General features: G+C 46.7%; 1 protein-coding gene across 1 annotated transcript in view; it reads left to right on the top strand.

The window, feature by feature from the left end:
• LOC126470614 (uncharacterized) overlaps positions 1–15,173 on the top strand; it is a 208,736-nt gene that overhangs the window by 63,812 nt on the left and 129,751 nt on the right. The gene's annotated exons all lie outside the window — the stretch shown is intronic.

Here is a 15,173-nt window from a genome sequence, read left to right as displayed (position 1 = left end):
AGTGAAGGAAAAGGTGTCGACCTTTGCTGCTCGAAAGTTACTCGCCAGTCGACAGCCCACCGTGCCTCAGAAAGGAAAATACAGCGCTGTCCTTGCTTCTCCTCGGCCAACAAAGGAGGCGGCCACGCAGACTTGCGACCTCACATTTAGTACCACGGTCGTCAGATCGGCCAGCGCAAAGATCGCCCGTTCAACCTCACCTCTTTCGCCTGCCCACTCTATGGCTCACCCTTCGTCGAGTTCTGCTAAATCTCGAGCCCAAAAGTCAGACGCCAAGTCTTCAAAAAAAGAGCATTCTCGTGAAGAGTTTTTACGTACTGCAACTTCACAACCATCGGTTCCTCCTTCATCTAAACATACCTCCAAGAAGGCTACGAAGAAACACAGTTCCTCTCCTTCTCCGCCACGGCGTGTCCCATCTACAGCACCACCTGGCGGAAATCGCCCTCGGCCATCTTCTGTGTCGCCGAGGCGCACTGTTGGTGGCCGGTCAACTGGCCGATCGTTGGTGGCAGGAGCTGCTCCTGACCAACCTATGGATCAGGATCTTCTGCCTTCGACTGAATGCCATTCCATCCTGTCGGTCGCAAGCTCTGAGCAGTCGTTGAGTTGACAGCACCCTTGGTCACGTTCCTCCATTTTCTGTTCACCCTATGTCCATTATCCACTGGAATATCCGCGGCATTCGCGCCAATCGGGAGGAATTGTCGATCCTCTTACGATCCTACTCGCCGGTCATCTTCTGTCTTCAGGAAACAAAGCTGCGTCCCCATGACCGCTTTGTTCTCCCTCATTTTCAGTCCGTCCGATATGACCTCCCCTCTGTTGAAGGCACTCCAGCCCATGGAGGACTCATGATTCTGCTCCATGATACTCTCCATTATCACCCAATCCCCTTAAACACTTCCTTCCAAGCTGTCGCCGTCCGTCTTTCCCTTTCTGGATACACGTTCTCTCTTTGTACGGTATACATTCCATCGTCTACACCAATGGAACGAGCTGATCTCCTTCATCTTCTTGATCAGCTTCCACCCCCCTACTTGCTGGTTTTGGACTTCAATGCCCACCACCCGCTTTGGGGATCTCCACATCCTTGTCCACGTGGCTCACTATTGCTAGACGTCTTCCACCAAGCGGATCTAGTCTGCCTCAACACTGGGGTCCCCACATTTTTATCTGCCTCCACGGCAAATTTATCCCATTTGGACCTTGCGGTCGGTACTGTTCCGCTAGCTCGGCGCTTCGAATGGTTCGCCCTTGATGATACACACTCGAGTGACCACTTTCCATGTGTTCTTCGACTGCAGCCTCAACTGCCATATATGCGCTCGCGACGCTGGAAGTTTGCCCAAGCCGATTGGACACTTTTTTCGTCTCTAGCGACATTCGATGACCGTCGCTTTCCCAGCGTCGACGATGAGGTCACACATTTTACCGACGTTATTCTCACAGCTGCGGAACGTTCAATACCACGCACCTCCGAATTGCCCCGGCGCCCTCCAGTTCCTTGGTGGAACGAGGCATGCCGTGACGCAATACGTCAGCGGCGACGTGCTCTTCGCATTTTCCGTCACCATCCAACTTTGTCCAACTGTATCCGATATAAGCAGCTCCGTGCGCGATGCCGTCGCGTCATCCGCGATAGCAAGAAGGCAAGCTGGAAATTCTTTACTAGCTCATTTAACAACTTCACTCCCTCCTCGGAAGTTTGGAGTCGGCTTCGACGGTTCTCAGGCGCGCCTAGTTTCTCCCCGGTCTCTGGGCTCACTGTCGCGCATGATACCTTAGTGGACCCCGTCGCAATTTCTAACTCATTGGGTCAGCACTTTGCTGAGATTTCGAGCTCTTCAAATTACCCGCCAGCGTTTCTCCCGAAGAAACGTGCAGCGGAAGTGCGACATCTTGCTTTCTCCTCTCAAAATCGCGAAAGCTACAATACTGTTTTCTCCATGCGCGAACTCCAACATGCACTCTCTTCTTCTCGCTCCTGCGCCCCAGGACCGGATGGTATCCATGTCCAAATGTTGCTGCATTTATCAACCCATAGCCTGCGTTACCTCCTTCGCCTTTATAATCGAATTTGGACCGACAGTACCTTTCCCAGGCGATGGCGGGAAGCTATCGTCGTTCCCGTTCCGAAACCTGGAAAGGACAAACATCTCCCCTCTAGCTATCGCCCCATTTCTCTCACGAGTAGTGTCTGTAAGGTTTTGGAGCGTATGGTGAATTACCGTTTAGCTTGGTGGCTGGAGTCCCGCAGTCTTTTAACACCAGCCCAATGCGGATTCCGAAAGCATCGTTCTGCTGTTGACCATCTTGTTGCTCTCTCCACTTATATCATGAACAATTTTCTCCGGAAACGCCAAACGGTAGCAATATTTTTTGATCTGGAGAGAGCGTACGATACCTGTTGGAGGACAGGCATCCTCCGCACACTGTTCTCTTGGGGCTTTAGAGGCCGGCTGCCCCTTTTTCTTCGCGAATTTATGGCAGAGCGCACATTTAGGGTGCGGGTGAACACTGCTCTCTCCCGTACTTTCTCCCAAGAAAACGGGGTACCCCAGGGCTCCGTGCTGAGTGTTGTACTGTTTGCCATCGCCATTAATCCAATTATGGATTGTCTCCTTCCTGATGTCTCGGGCTCCCTCTTTGTGGACGATTTTGCGATCTACTACAGCTCTCAACGGACCAGCCTTCTTGAAAGACGTCTTCAAGGATGTCTCGATCGCCTCCACTCGTGGAGCATCGAAACCGGCTTCCGTTTCTCACCCAGTAAGACCGTTTGTGTAAATTTTTGGCGACGTAAGGAGTTTCTTCCGCCCTCCTTACATCTAGGTCCTGTCAACCTTCCGTTTTCCGACGTCGCAAAATTCTTGGGTCTTATGTTTGACAGAAAACTGTGCTGGTCCTCCCACGTTTCCTATCTTTCGGCTCGCTGTCTGCGTTCCCTTAACACCCTCCGTGTCCTGAATGGTACCTCTTGGGGAGCGGACCGGGTGGTCCTTCTCCGCCTCTATCGCGCCTTAGTGCGCTCGAAATTGGATTATGGAAGCATAGTCTACTCCTCTGCTCGGCCGTCTATTCTTCGGCGTCTCGACTCTATCCACCACCGTGGATTACGTTTAGTGTCTGGAGCTTTTTACACCAGCCCTGTGGAAAGCCTTTATGCTGAGACTGCTGAACCTCCACTGTCCAATCGGCGGGCAGTCCTTCTGAGTCGTTATGCTAGCCATCTGTCTTCCATGCCTGCTAATCCAGCCTATAACCTTTTTTTCGACGCCTCCTTTGATGTCGAGTATGCAGGCCGCTCCTCCTCCCTCCTACCCCCGGGAGTCCGCTTCCGTCAACTGCTCCATTCTCTTTCCTTCCGCTTTTCTAAAACCACCTTGACAACTTGGGGTACAGCACCGCCTTGGCTCCGTCCCCGGATCGACTTGCTCAGAGACCTATGTCAATTTCCCAAGGATGGTACCCCTACACTTGTTTACCGTCGGGCATTTGCTGCTCTATGTGCACAAATGACGGAAGCCACATTTATTTACACCGATGGCTCGAAAACATCGTTAGGTGTAGGGAGTGCCTATATTGTTGGCGACACCCCAAATCACTTTCGGCTTCCCGACCAGTGTTCGGTTTATACTGCGGAGCTTTACGCTGTTCTCCAGGCTGTCCACTACATCCGCCGCCATCAGCGGATACAGTACGTAATCTGCTCAGATTCTCTCAGCTCTCTCCTCAGTCTCCAAGCTCTTTACCCTGTGCACCCTCTGGTCCACCGGATTCAGGACTGTCTGCGCTTGCTCCACCTGGGGGGCGTCTCAGTGGCGTTCCTCTGGCTCCCGGGACACGCTGGTATCTGTGGAAATGAGGCGGCCGATATAGCAGCCAAGGCTGCAGTCTCTCTTCCTCGGCCAGCTCTTCAGTCTCTTCCGTTTACCGATCTACGGAGCGGTTTATGTCGCCAAGTCACTCATTTATGGCATGCGCATTGGTCAACACTTCCCCACAATAAATTGCGGGAAGTGAAAGCCGTTCCTTGCGCTTGGACCTCTTCCTCCCGAACGCGTCGTCGGGAGGAGGTAATTTTAGCTCGACTCCGGATAGGGCACTGTCTTTTTAGTCATCGACATCTTTTAAGCGGTGATCCTCCCCCACTCTGTCCCCACTGCTCTCAGCTGTGGACGGTCAGACACCTTTTAATTGAATGCCCCTATTTTAATCCGTTACGCTCCCGTCTACAGCTATCGCCTGATCTATCGTCGATTTTAGCAGATGACACGCGCTCAGCTGACCGCGTTCTACAGTTTATTAGAGACAGTGAAATGACGTCAGTCATTTGAAGCTTTTTTTTGGGGGACAACCAACCCCTTTCTATAGTGGACTTTTAAGCATTCCTTCTGCCTTTAGTTTCTCAAATTTTCTGACTTTGTTTCCATTGCTGCTGATTTTAAATTTCGTTTTTTTCCTGTTTTCTACGTCACGGGCTGGGCGCTAATGACCATAGAAGTTTTGCGCCCTAAAACCACAAACAAAAAAAAAAAAAAAAAAAAAAACATTGTCAAACATGGTATATAAAAACGTTTAATGTGCCTCAGTGGATTGGTGAGTTAGTAAACAGCTGGTTACGGACACGGTAGCTCAGCGTGTGCAGATGGGCTGGCCACCCTCTGTAATAAAAGAACCTGAGTGAAGTTTTCATCGATAGAGTAAAAGAAATGCCAAGTGACATCTGCACAGAAATGCTGATGAAAAGTGATCAAGAAACAGAGAGGGTAGGAAAAAAAAAGTTAGGTTAAGTTCCACACCCAAAAGCTAAAGGTTTTGGTTCAGTACTCTGTTGTTTCTATGACTTTTTCTGTTACTTATTGCTTATTTCATCTCTAAAAATGAGATAAATGCCAAGTCAAGTTGCACTGTGTTTTAGAGTATATGTTGAACTGTAGGTGTTCTTCTAATTGGGTGTATTACGTTGCTTCAGAGGTGGGAGGAACTTATGGGGACCACCACCATGTCTAGTAAGTTGCTGCAGCCTTTAAACCAACCTTCAGGTTAAACACAGCTGTGCTTGCTTTACAATATAACAAATGCAATACGAAAATGCTTCATACGTGGACGGCCTTAGCAGTTGCACTACCAACGTGACCCAATTTAACTGATCTGCACTTGCCAATAATTCCCCTCTCATCTTGCCAACTTGCGTAAGTATGGTACATAAGTAGTGAAAGGTGAGAATGCAGCCAACAGAAACTCCTAATCTGCAGCATCTTCCACACTGCACCAAGATTGCTACCACTATCGGATATGGGTGTTTCATTGATATAATTACATAGTTTGCTCATGTCACAAAATCAGTGAACAAATTTTAAACACGGTGAATTAAATGTTCGAAGAGATTTCAGGATTGCAGGTGGTCATCATGAACTTCACTCCTTGATATTTCAACTGGACACCTGCCAGTCATCTTCAGGTGAGCCATCGAAGACTGCGAAATGTTTTCTGCGGTCCACCTTTTATAGCGCGCTGATAGTATTGCCGCGCATGCGTCAGAGTAATGTTGACAGAAGGACCACACTGCACGGCAGCAGCGCTCTCGGTGGTGGAACTGCAAAGATCAGCTGTCTTGGGCATTGCCGCTCGCCACAATCATCATAGCATTCTGGCGTCCTCGTCTGGAGCAAATACTGGTGATGACGGGCCATACATTATCCAGCTGGTGGCTGCTGTCATGGTTCATTAGATTTTCCATGAAGCATATTTCAACAGATTCTTTTATGATGGAGTCCCAAAAAGATGTTTCTGTGGTTAAAATTAATGTCTTGTCATACTACATTGAATGTCTACTCACCGAGCGGTGGCAGAACACACACATAAAGGAGCGTTATAATTAGTCAAGCTTTCGAAGTCAGTGGCTCCTTCTACAGGCAGAATGGTTAAAGGAGAGAGTTGGTTAAACATAAAATAGGTTGCCGAAAGAGCGTCCCGAAACAAAGCAGTGTAGCCCGACTGAAACTGTTCACCAATTAGTGCCAAGGAATCAACAGGAGGTACCTTTGTAAAAAGAGATACTCATCAAAACACACTAAAAGATTCAAACTACCTAGGTGGAAAGCCCCCGGTCCATTGATAAAACCCCCCTGCAGGTCCGGGGGTTAGAATAGGCCCGAGGTATTCCTGCCTGCCATAAGAGGTGACTAAAAGGAGTCTAACACCTTTTGGCCTTTCCTCCACCCACTGTGCAGTGTCATTTTCTGTGCCGACAATGACCACGGAATTCTTTCATATCGAGCACAGTAGCCAGTCCGTTGTGATGGGGCCTCCATGTACCCTGTTGGTTGTAGCCCCCTGACTACACAGGGATCGCTCTGCTGATGCCTGCACCGTTAACTCCCCATGTATGCCAAGAAGTAGATGCCCATCACCCTGGGGCATCGGGACTCCCAGCAATGGTCGTCCTGTCCGGTGGCCTTTACCGCGGCTGGGTGGCGCCCGTGGGGAGGGCCCCTGTTCGTAGTGGGTGGCATCAGGGCGGATGATGCACGATGAAGCATAACACGTCATCGCTTGCTGGTGTTCAAACGCCAACAATCTCTAAGCGTTCCAAGTCTCAGTAAAATGCAAGGAAGTATGATCCTATGTCGTTCCCCTTCCTGGCCACACCATGGGAGGAATGCCAGGCTAAGGATGGCAATGAAAATTATTTGCCCCGGTACCTTGTATGTACGAGATCTGATGGGGACTCTTTTTGTCTCGATGAAGCCTATAAAAATGTCATCCTCTCCACATCACAGGCATTACTTGCTTGTGACAAGTTGGGGGATGTTTCTGTTACCATCACACCTGAAGAGAGCTTAAATATGGTCCAGGGTATTATATTCCACAGGGACCTTCTCTTGTAGTCAGATGACGAGCTGCATATCAACTTAGAATGATGAGGAGTTCATCTTACGGTGCATCCATTGGGGTCCGAGGGATAATTAGGTTGCCACCGGTGCCTTCATCTTCGCCTTCGAGCGTGACACATTACCCAAGAAGGTCAAGGTGATTGTCTACTGCTGTGATGCCGAGCCATATATCTTTTCCCCATGTGGTGCTTTCAGTGCTGGAAGCTCGACCATGTGTCTTTCCACTGTACTTCCAACATCCCATCCCATCCCATCCCAGTACACCATGTGCCCCACCTCAACTGTGGAGCGCATAATTCCCCTCGCTCACCAGACTGCAGGATTTTACAGCGAGAAAGGAAAATCGTGGAATACAAGACCCTGGACCGAGTGACCTACACTGAGGATAATAGGAAATTTGAGTGACTACATCCTGTGGCTGTGACCTCCTCTTATGCTGTCGCTACGAGACCAGTTGTAGCCCCATCAGTTCCATGAGTCAGTGAGCTCTACAGCGACATAAGCGCCACCCTTCCCTAGAGCACCTGATAGCCTTTAAGCAGGACTGTGCTTGTGTTTGCCTGCTTATAAAATGACGGAAACAGGAGTGTTGGGAGAGGTATGTGTCGACCATTGGGTGCCATACATCACCTTCCCAAGTCTGGACGAAGATCAGACGTCTTTTTGTTTACCAGACCCCATCAGGTGTCCCCAGCGTTAACATCAATGGCGTGCTCTCTACCGACGCAGACGCGATTGCCGAGCACTTTGCTGAGCACTATGCTCGAGCCTCTGCATCGGAGAACTACCCCCCAGCCTTTTGCACCCTCAAATGGCGGATGGAAAGGAAAGTCCTCTTGTTCACTACACACAACATTCAACCCTATAACTCCCCCTTTAAAGAGTGGAAGCTCTTCAGTGCCCTGGCATATTGCACCGACACAGTTCCTGGGCCAGATCGGATCTTCAGTCAGATGATTAAACATCTCTCATCTGACTACTAGTGACGTCTCCTCCTCATCTTCAACCGGATCTGGTGCGATGTCATCTATCCATCACAATGGCAGGAGAGCACCATCATTCCGGTGCTAAGACCCGGTAAAAATCCGCTTGTTGTGGATAGCTACCGGCCCATCAGTCTCGCCAACATTCTCTGTAAGCTGCTGGAACGTATGGTGTGTCGGCAGTTGGGTTGGGTCCTGGTGTCGTGTGGCTTACTGGCTCCCTGTCAGGGTGGCTTCAGCCAAGGTCGCTCTACCACTGATAATCTTGGTTCCTCGAGTCTGCCATCCGAACAGCCTTTTCCAGATGCAGAAACCTAGTTGCTGTCTTTTTTGACTTACGTAAAGTATACGACACGACCTTGCAACATCATATCCGTGCCACATTGTATGAGTGGGCTTTCTGGGGCCCCCTCCTGATTTTTATCCTAAACTTTCTGTCGCTCTGTACTTTCCGTGTCCAAGTTGGTGCCTTCCATAGTTCCCGCTGTATTCATGAGAATGGCATTCTGCAGGGCTCTGTATGGAGTGTATCTCTATTTTTAGTGGCCATTAAGGGCCTAGCAGCAGCTGTAAGGCCGTCAGTCTCCCCTTCTCTGTATGTGGATGACTTCTGCATTACGTATTGCTCCTCCAGTACTGGTGTTGCTGAGCGGCACCTACAGGGAGCCATTCATAAGGCGCAGTCGTGGGCTCTAGCCCACGGCTTCCAGTTTTCAGCTGTGAAGTCATGTGTCATGCACTTCTGTCGGCATCGTACCGCTCATCCGGAACCAGAACTTTATCATAACGATGATCCACTCACTGTAGTGGAGACATATCGATTCTTAGGACTGATTTTCGATGCCCAGTTGACTTGGCTACCTCACTTTTGTCAACTTAAATGGAAGTGCTGACAGCATCTCAATGCCCTCCACTGCCTGAGCAACACCAACTGGGGTGCAGATTGCTCTACGGTGCTGCAGCTCTATAGAGCCCTTGTCCAATCCCGCCTTGACTATGAGAGTCTGGTTTACGGTTCAGCAGCACCCTCAGCATTGAGTTTACTCGATCCAGTGCACCACTGTGGCTTTTGCTTAGTGACAGGAGCTTTTAGAACGAGTCCGGTGACCAGTGTCCTGGTGGAGGCCAGAGTCCATCCATTGCGGATCTGACATGTGCAACTGCTCACCAGTTATGTTGCACACATTTGTAGTCCTCCTGAGCATCCAAATTACAGTCTCCTTTTCCCCCACCTGCGGCAGTTCATCTCCCGCACCAGCGGCCCAGGTGAGGGCTTACTATTGTGGTTCGTGTGCGATCCCTTCTCTCCAAACTGGAGTTCTTCCCTTTATCACCTCTACTTGAGGTCCATTCACATACACCTCCCTGGTGTACACCTCGGCCGAAGCTTCGTCTGGATCTTTTGCATGCCCTAAGGACTCCGTTAACCCCATCGCTCTCCGCTGTCACTTCCTCTTGATTCTTGATGTGTTCCGTGGCTCTGAAGTTGTTTACACCGACAGCTCAATGGCTGATGGTAATGTTGGCTTCGCCTATGTCCACAGAGACCATATTGAACAGCATTTCTTGCTTGCTGGCTGCAGTATATTCACTGCAGAGCTTGTGGCTGTATCTTTTGCTCTTCAGTACATCCGTTCCTGTTCTGGTGAGTCGTTTCTTCTCTGTTCTGACTCCCTGAGCAGCTTACAAGCTATCGACCAGTGCTACCGTTGCCATCCTTTGGTATCCAACACCCAGGAGTCCCCCTCTGCCCTGGAACGGTCCAGTCGCTCAGTGGTGATTAGTGTGGACCCTAGGACACGTCGGAATCCCAGGCAATGAACTTGCTGACAGGCTGGCCAGACAGGCTACGCAGAAACTGCTCCTAGAGATGGGCATCTCTGAAACTGACATGCGTTCTGTCTTACACCTCAAGGTTTTTTGGCTTTGGGAGGTGGCTGGCATAACAGTATGCACAACAGCCTGCGTGTCAATAATGAGACTGTGAATTTGTAGAAGTCTTTCCTGCGGGCTTCTCGCAGGGAATCAGTTGTTGTTTGTCATCTCTGCATTGGCCGTATGTGACTCTCACACGGTTATCTCCTCCATCTCAAGGACCCACCTCAGTGTTGCTGTGGCTCCCAAATGACAGTCGTCCACCTCTTGCTGGACTGCCCACTTCTAACTTTCCTAGCACCCTACATTCGGTGTTGGGCGACAGTGCCTCAACAGCAGCTTTAGTTTTACGTTTGTGATTCGTGAGGATGGGTTTTATCATTTGATCTGAGTTTTAGCGCGTGTCCTTTGTCCCTCTGTCTCCTCCACCCTAGGACTTTTGGGGTAGAGGTTTTAATGTGTTGCAGAGCGGCTGGCTTCTCCTTCTTTTTATTCTCAGGGTCAGCCAGTCATGGTAATTTGCTTTCTGGTTTTTAATCTCTCTTCCCTGTTTCTTGCATCTCTCTGTGGTTTTCTTGTCCTGTTTTGTCCACTGTAGTGTTTGTTAATCCTTCTTTTGTTCTTCTGGTTCTTACTTTCTCCTGTTATTGTGCTGTACATCTTCTTTGTTTTCTTCTTTCCCTTGGGTAATTGTTCTACTGGGAACAAGGGACCAATGACCTCTTGGTTTGGTCCATGCCCCCCCCCCCCTCTCCCATTTTAAACCAACCAACCTATCAATCTGTTTATAAAATCTGTTGAATTCCATATATGATGCAAACATTTGCCAACCAATTGTCTGAGCAAGAAAGCAAGCTGTTTGGCTAAATCACATGTGGTGTGTCAACATTACTAACTATAGGCTGTAAGGGAAGACCATCTTTCTGCACTTTAGGAAGACCACAGAGTCTTGGTGGCATGCTGTCATGTGAGGTAACAAGGAAGAGTTCAGGAGTGTACATGTCTTCCATTGCACACGTGCTGTAGGGTCATGATCATTAATCCTGTGTATATAATATCATTGAGTAGGCCGTGCATTTTCTCCAAATACAAACTATGAGGTAACAAAACAGTTCAGTTAACTTTATCAGCCTTCGGCACCACTACGTCCGGATCCTCTTGAAGATTTTGTCGTGCAGCCTTTTTTTTCAGAGGTTATATTTCTGTTATATTACTGAGTTGAGGAGCAGCTATCAAAAGAGCGTTACGGGTTTCCCTTCTTATTTCTTTGGCAGCATCCGTAGGAAGGTGTCGTGCAACTTTTTCGAAACCACTCGCAAAACTTATCAGAGGTAGTACACTTGGTGTAGGTGCAAAATTGAGTCCTTAACCAAAACAGACCGTGTCATATTGTCCAAATTCTTCTTCGTGAAGTTAACAGTGGATTGTTGTGCAGTTATTCCCTATGGCGGTGGTTGTTGTGGTTCCAAACGATCAAATTTGTGTTCTTATATATCCGGTCATGCTTGCCTGAAGGCACCACATCAGCTCAATCTCGTGATACGGGAGAGACAAGTGCTGCAATTTTCAGATGTAGGTGGAACAGTTTTTTTGAAATGGAATCCCACCTTTTGTCTCGTGTAACCACGACTGGCCTTCTCTGTTATCTTCCGTGTAGTGGCAGACTTAATACAGTGTGCAACTCTGGCATATTTTGGTATTATGCCGTGGTCCCGACAGCTCATTAAAAACCTTAAAGAACTTGAAAGTTTTGCTCTCTTACCACGTAGCTTGTCAAAACTTCTTCAATGTGAGGGCATCTCCTCTCCTTAAAGGCATTTGATGTGAAACTTAAAATTTTACTGGCAAATTAAACGTTTGAAGAGATTTCGGTATTCGAGCTGGTCGTCGTAAACTTCACTCCACGATATTTCGAACTGGACACCTGCCAGTCATCTTCAGGTCAGCTATCAGTGTTTTCTGCTCTGCCTTATATAGCACTCTGATAGTATTGCCGAGCATGCGTCAGAGTCACTGTGATAGGAGGACCACACCACCCGGTGGCAGTGCCCTCACTGGTGGAACTGCAAAGATCAGCTGTCTTCGACGTTGCCGCTCGCCGCTGTTCTAAGATTTCAGACCTGCTGGGATCAGTAAAGGATGACTTCTTATTTCGGAAGGTGGGAACCTACAAAATACCTTTCCAGTGTTGTATGGCCCATATAGGACAAACAACACGTGCAATCGAAGAACTTTGCACAGAATGTAAATGTTGCACTTGCCTTCTGCAACCCAACAAGTCTGCAATAACAGAACAATTTATCACCAATGGACTTTCAATGGAGTATGACAAAACTTTAATTTTGGCCACAGTAATATCTTTTTGGGACTCCATTATAAAAGAATCTGTTGAAATATGCATTGCAGAAAATCTAACGAACCGTGACAGCAGCTATCAGCTGGATAATGTGTGGAATCCCATCATCTCTGGGATTTGCTCAAACAGCTGATCTTCACAGTTCCAACACCGAGGATGCAGCCACTGGGTGGTATGGTCCTTTTGTCACTATGATTATGATGCGTGCGTGGCAATATTATCAGTGCACTGTATAAGGCGGAGCGTAAAACATCTTTGTCAGTCTTCGGTGGCTCACCTGAAGATGACTGGCAGGTGTCCAGTTGGACTATCGTGGAGTGAAGTTTACAATGATCGGCTGGAATCCCAAAATCTCTTTGAACAAGTTAAAGCCCAGTTGCTGATGGCTAATGTCAACAGACTTTAAATCTAAAAAACTCCTGGATGTCCAAATCCATCCGAAAGTGTTTTTGGATTAACCCTTAGTGAGCTTTCCATTAGAATATGGAATAGTTTTTTTATCTGCAATGCATCTATGCAGTTACATTGAACTTTAGGATTCAAAAATATTGGACGAGACACTGGGTTTGAGTACATAAATGAGTTCATAATGTTGCAGGACACTGGCAACTTTTTTATCGAGAAAGTGTCAAGAGATGATTGGAAAGCCTTCCTTGCCTTTCTACACCAAATGTAATTACTGCAGTGATGTCTTACGCATGATTTAAACACAGATAGCTCACTTGTATTGTTGTCCATGACCAAGGGAGACTTACAACGAGCTACAGACATATAACAGCCAAAGAAATTTCAAAGACATTGGATCACAAATTTTGAATGATGTTATGACATAAAAAGAAAATTTTGTTTTGAATGTAATTTGGGAAGTGAAGCTAACATGGAATTGCAACAAATTATTTGCCAAAAAGTACAATGGAACTGATGATTTCTGTTTGTGTTTTTAGAAGATTGTTAGTTGAAAGTCATATGTTGTTGTCATGAAATGAAGATGAATTCGGAGGATATAATGCACCAATATCCTCGTTGCTTGTGTGAATGTACTTTCTGTTGTGTCACAATGACAAATCTTCGAAAATCAATTACAGTTTTTAATGAGGTTTTTGACAAAAATAGTTGTTCTGAAAACTAATTTAAAAGCAACAAAAAGTATTTTTAGTTAATAAATGAGAAAGAATTAGAGTAGTAAATGTCACTGAATTTCCAATTACTCTAGTATTCATAACACGTTTTATTCACATGTTTTTGTTCAAATAAGTGAACAATATTTTGAATAACATCTTACTCATGGATAACCATTTTTATCTGTATTCGTTATTTGCATTCAAATAAATTTTGTCCAGTTCTGGTGGTAACCTAACTGCATCGTACATGTGCACACTGCAGATTCGCTGCCTATGTGCACGTGAACGCAAATTCGTGACATCCGCACACTCAGATGTGCCATCCACGTGGCCATATACAAGTGGTCACTCAACTGCCATTAGGCAAAGCAGTATCAGTAATATTTGGCAACTTCTGCCAAAGTATCTGAAGTGTACTTGCACTCTCTCTCTCTCTCTCTCTCTCTCCTCTCTCTCTCTCTCTCTCTCTCTCTCTCTCTGTAGCTGTGTGCATGCAATATGGATTGGGCATGCTGTTGCCCTGCTCTAGTACTTAGCACGGAACCACGTGTTAGAGTTTCTTACCCTTCAAATCACATATGGATTGTGGGAAGAGTTTATGGTTAAATACCTCTGTGCGTCCTGCATACAGTCTGATTTTGTAGTCATGGTTCCTAAAAGAGTCTAAAGAATATCTCTAGGTTCTTCACTTAATACTGACCTTATACAGCATGGGTCACACACACTTGGGCAATATTCTAAGATAGGACACACAAGTGGTTTGTAAGTAGTCTCCTTTGTAGACAAGCTGCGTTTTCCTAGTATCCTGTCAATGAACTGAAGTCTGCCTTATCTATGCTGAAGCGTCATATCCCTACATATTGTTGCATCTATGTATTCGAGTTGACTGATTCTAATTGTGGTCCATTGATACTCTAGTCATAGGATACTATGTTTTGTTTTATTTTGTGAAGAAACAATGGTAAGCTTATTTGAATACTATGATTTACTGTCATTTTCTGTGACATTGACTGCACAAACTATGGTTGTTGGTGACGTCAGTGTCCAATAATTCCCTCCTTGACAACTTATGCAGGGTGACCATGTTGGCTGCATAGTCTCACTGACATGCTGGATCAGTATCAACTGATCCAGCTTTCCCCCAGGTTCAAATCTGATGACTTTGCAAGCCATTGCAAATGTTTGATGGCTTTTGATAGTATCTCTCGCCATGCAATGACAGTTTTAATTTTTGTGGTCCTCATTAATATTATGACCTTGTGTGCATTTCATCTGCTCTGTTCTAGCCCAGTCACCATCTGATGCATGTTACTCCTCCTAACAAAGATAAAAGTCTGCTTTGTGACACATTCCAGATCAATGTAGTATGTCGTATATGTAACAGATGTCCAAAACAGTAGAGGAGAAGTGCAAGAAATATTAAAACAGTTGAATAAAATGGTTAACTGTTGTTGCCAAACAGTGTCAGGAGTATGATCCTGAAGTGAGATAAATTCAAAGCAGCCTCTTTGTTGCCATGACAGCATAATTAAGCAGACTGCTGAAATAAAGATGTTGTCGGAAAACATTATAAGCAGGGGTAGACATTTCATTTTGAGGGAGGCTTGTGACTTGGCCTCCAATTTATTAATATCTTGCATATTACCTCCATTTGTGAGCTGAAAGATAAAAAGAGATATGTATTTCTCAGAATAACAGTGTGGTTGCAGGAAAACAAAGTCATATTAAAGAGAATAGTGGGTTCCTTCAGTTAGAAAGTGTTTTAATTTGGGCACAATGCCAACCATGTCTCGCAGTTTGCTCAGAACCATGGAGGGTGATGGGGCAGGGGAGAGATTAAGGCTAGTGTAGATAGAGCCCAGTAGGGTGCTGGGGTGAAAGGGTGTGTTTAATCTCAATTCCTTACACTATAGTGCAGTGAAACAGTTGCTAGGTG

The sequence above is a fragment of the Schistocerca serialis genome, chromosome 3 (assembly GCF_023864345.2).
Source record: "Schistocerca serialis cubense isolate TAMUIC-IGC-003099 chromosome 3, iqSchSeri2.2, whole genome shotgun sequence".
NCBI lineage: Eukaryota > Metazoa > Arthropoda > Insecta > Orthoptera > Acrididae > Schistocerca > Schistocerca serialis.
This window is presented reverse-complemented; position numbering and strand designations above follow the sequence as displayed.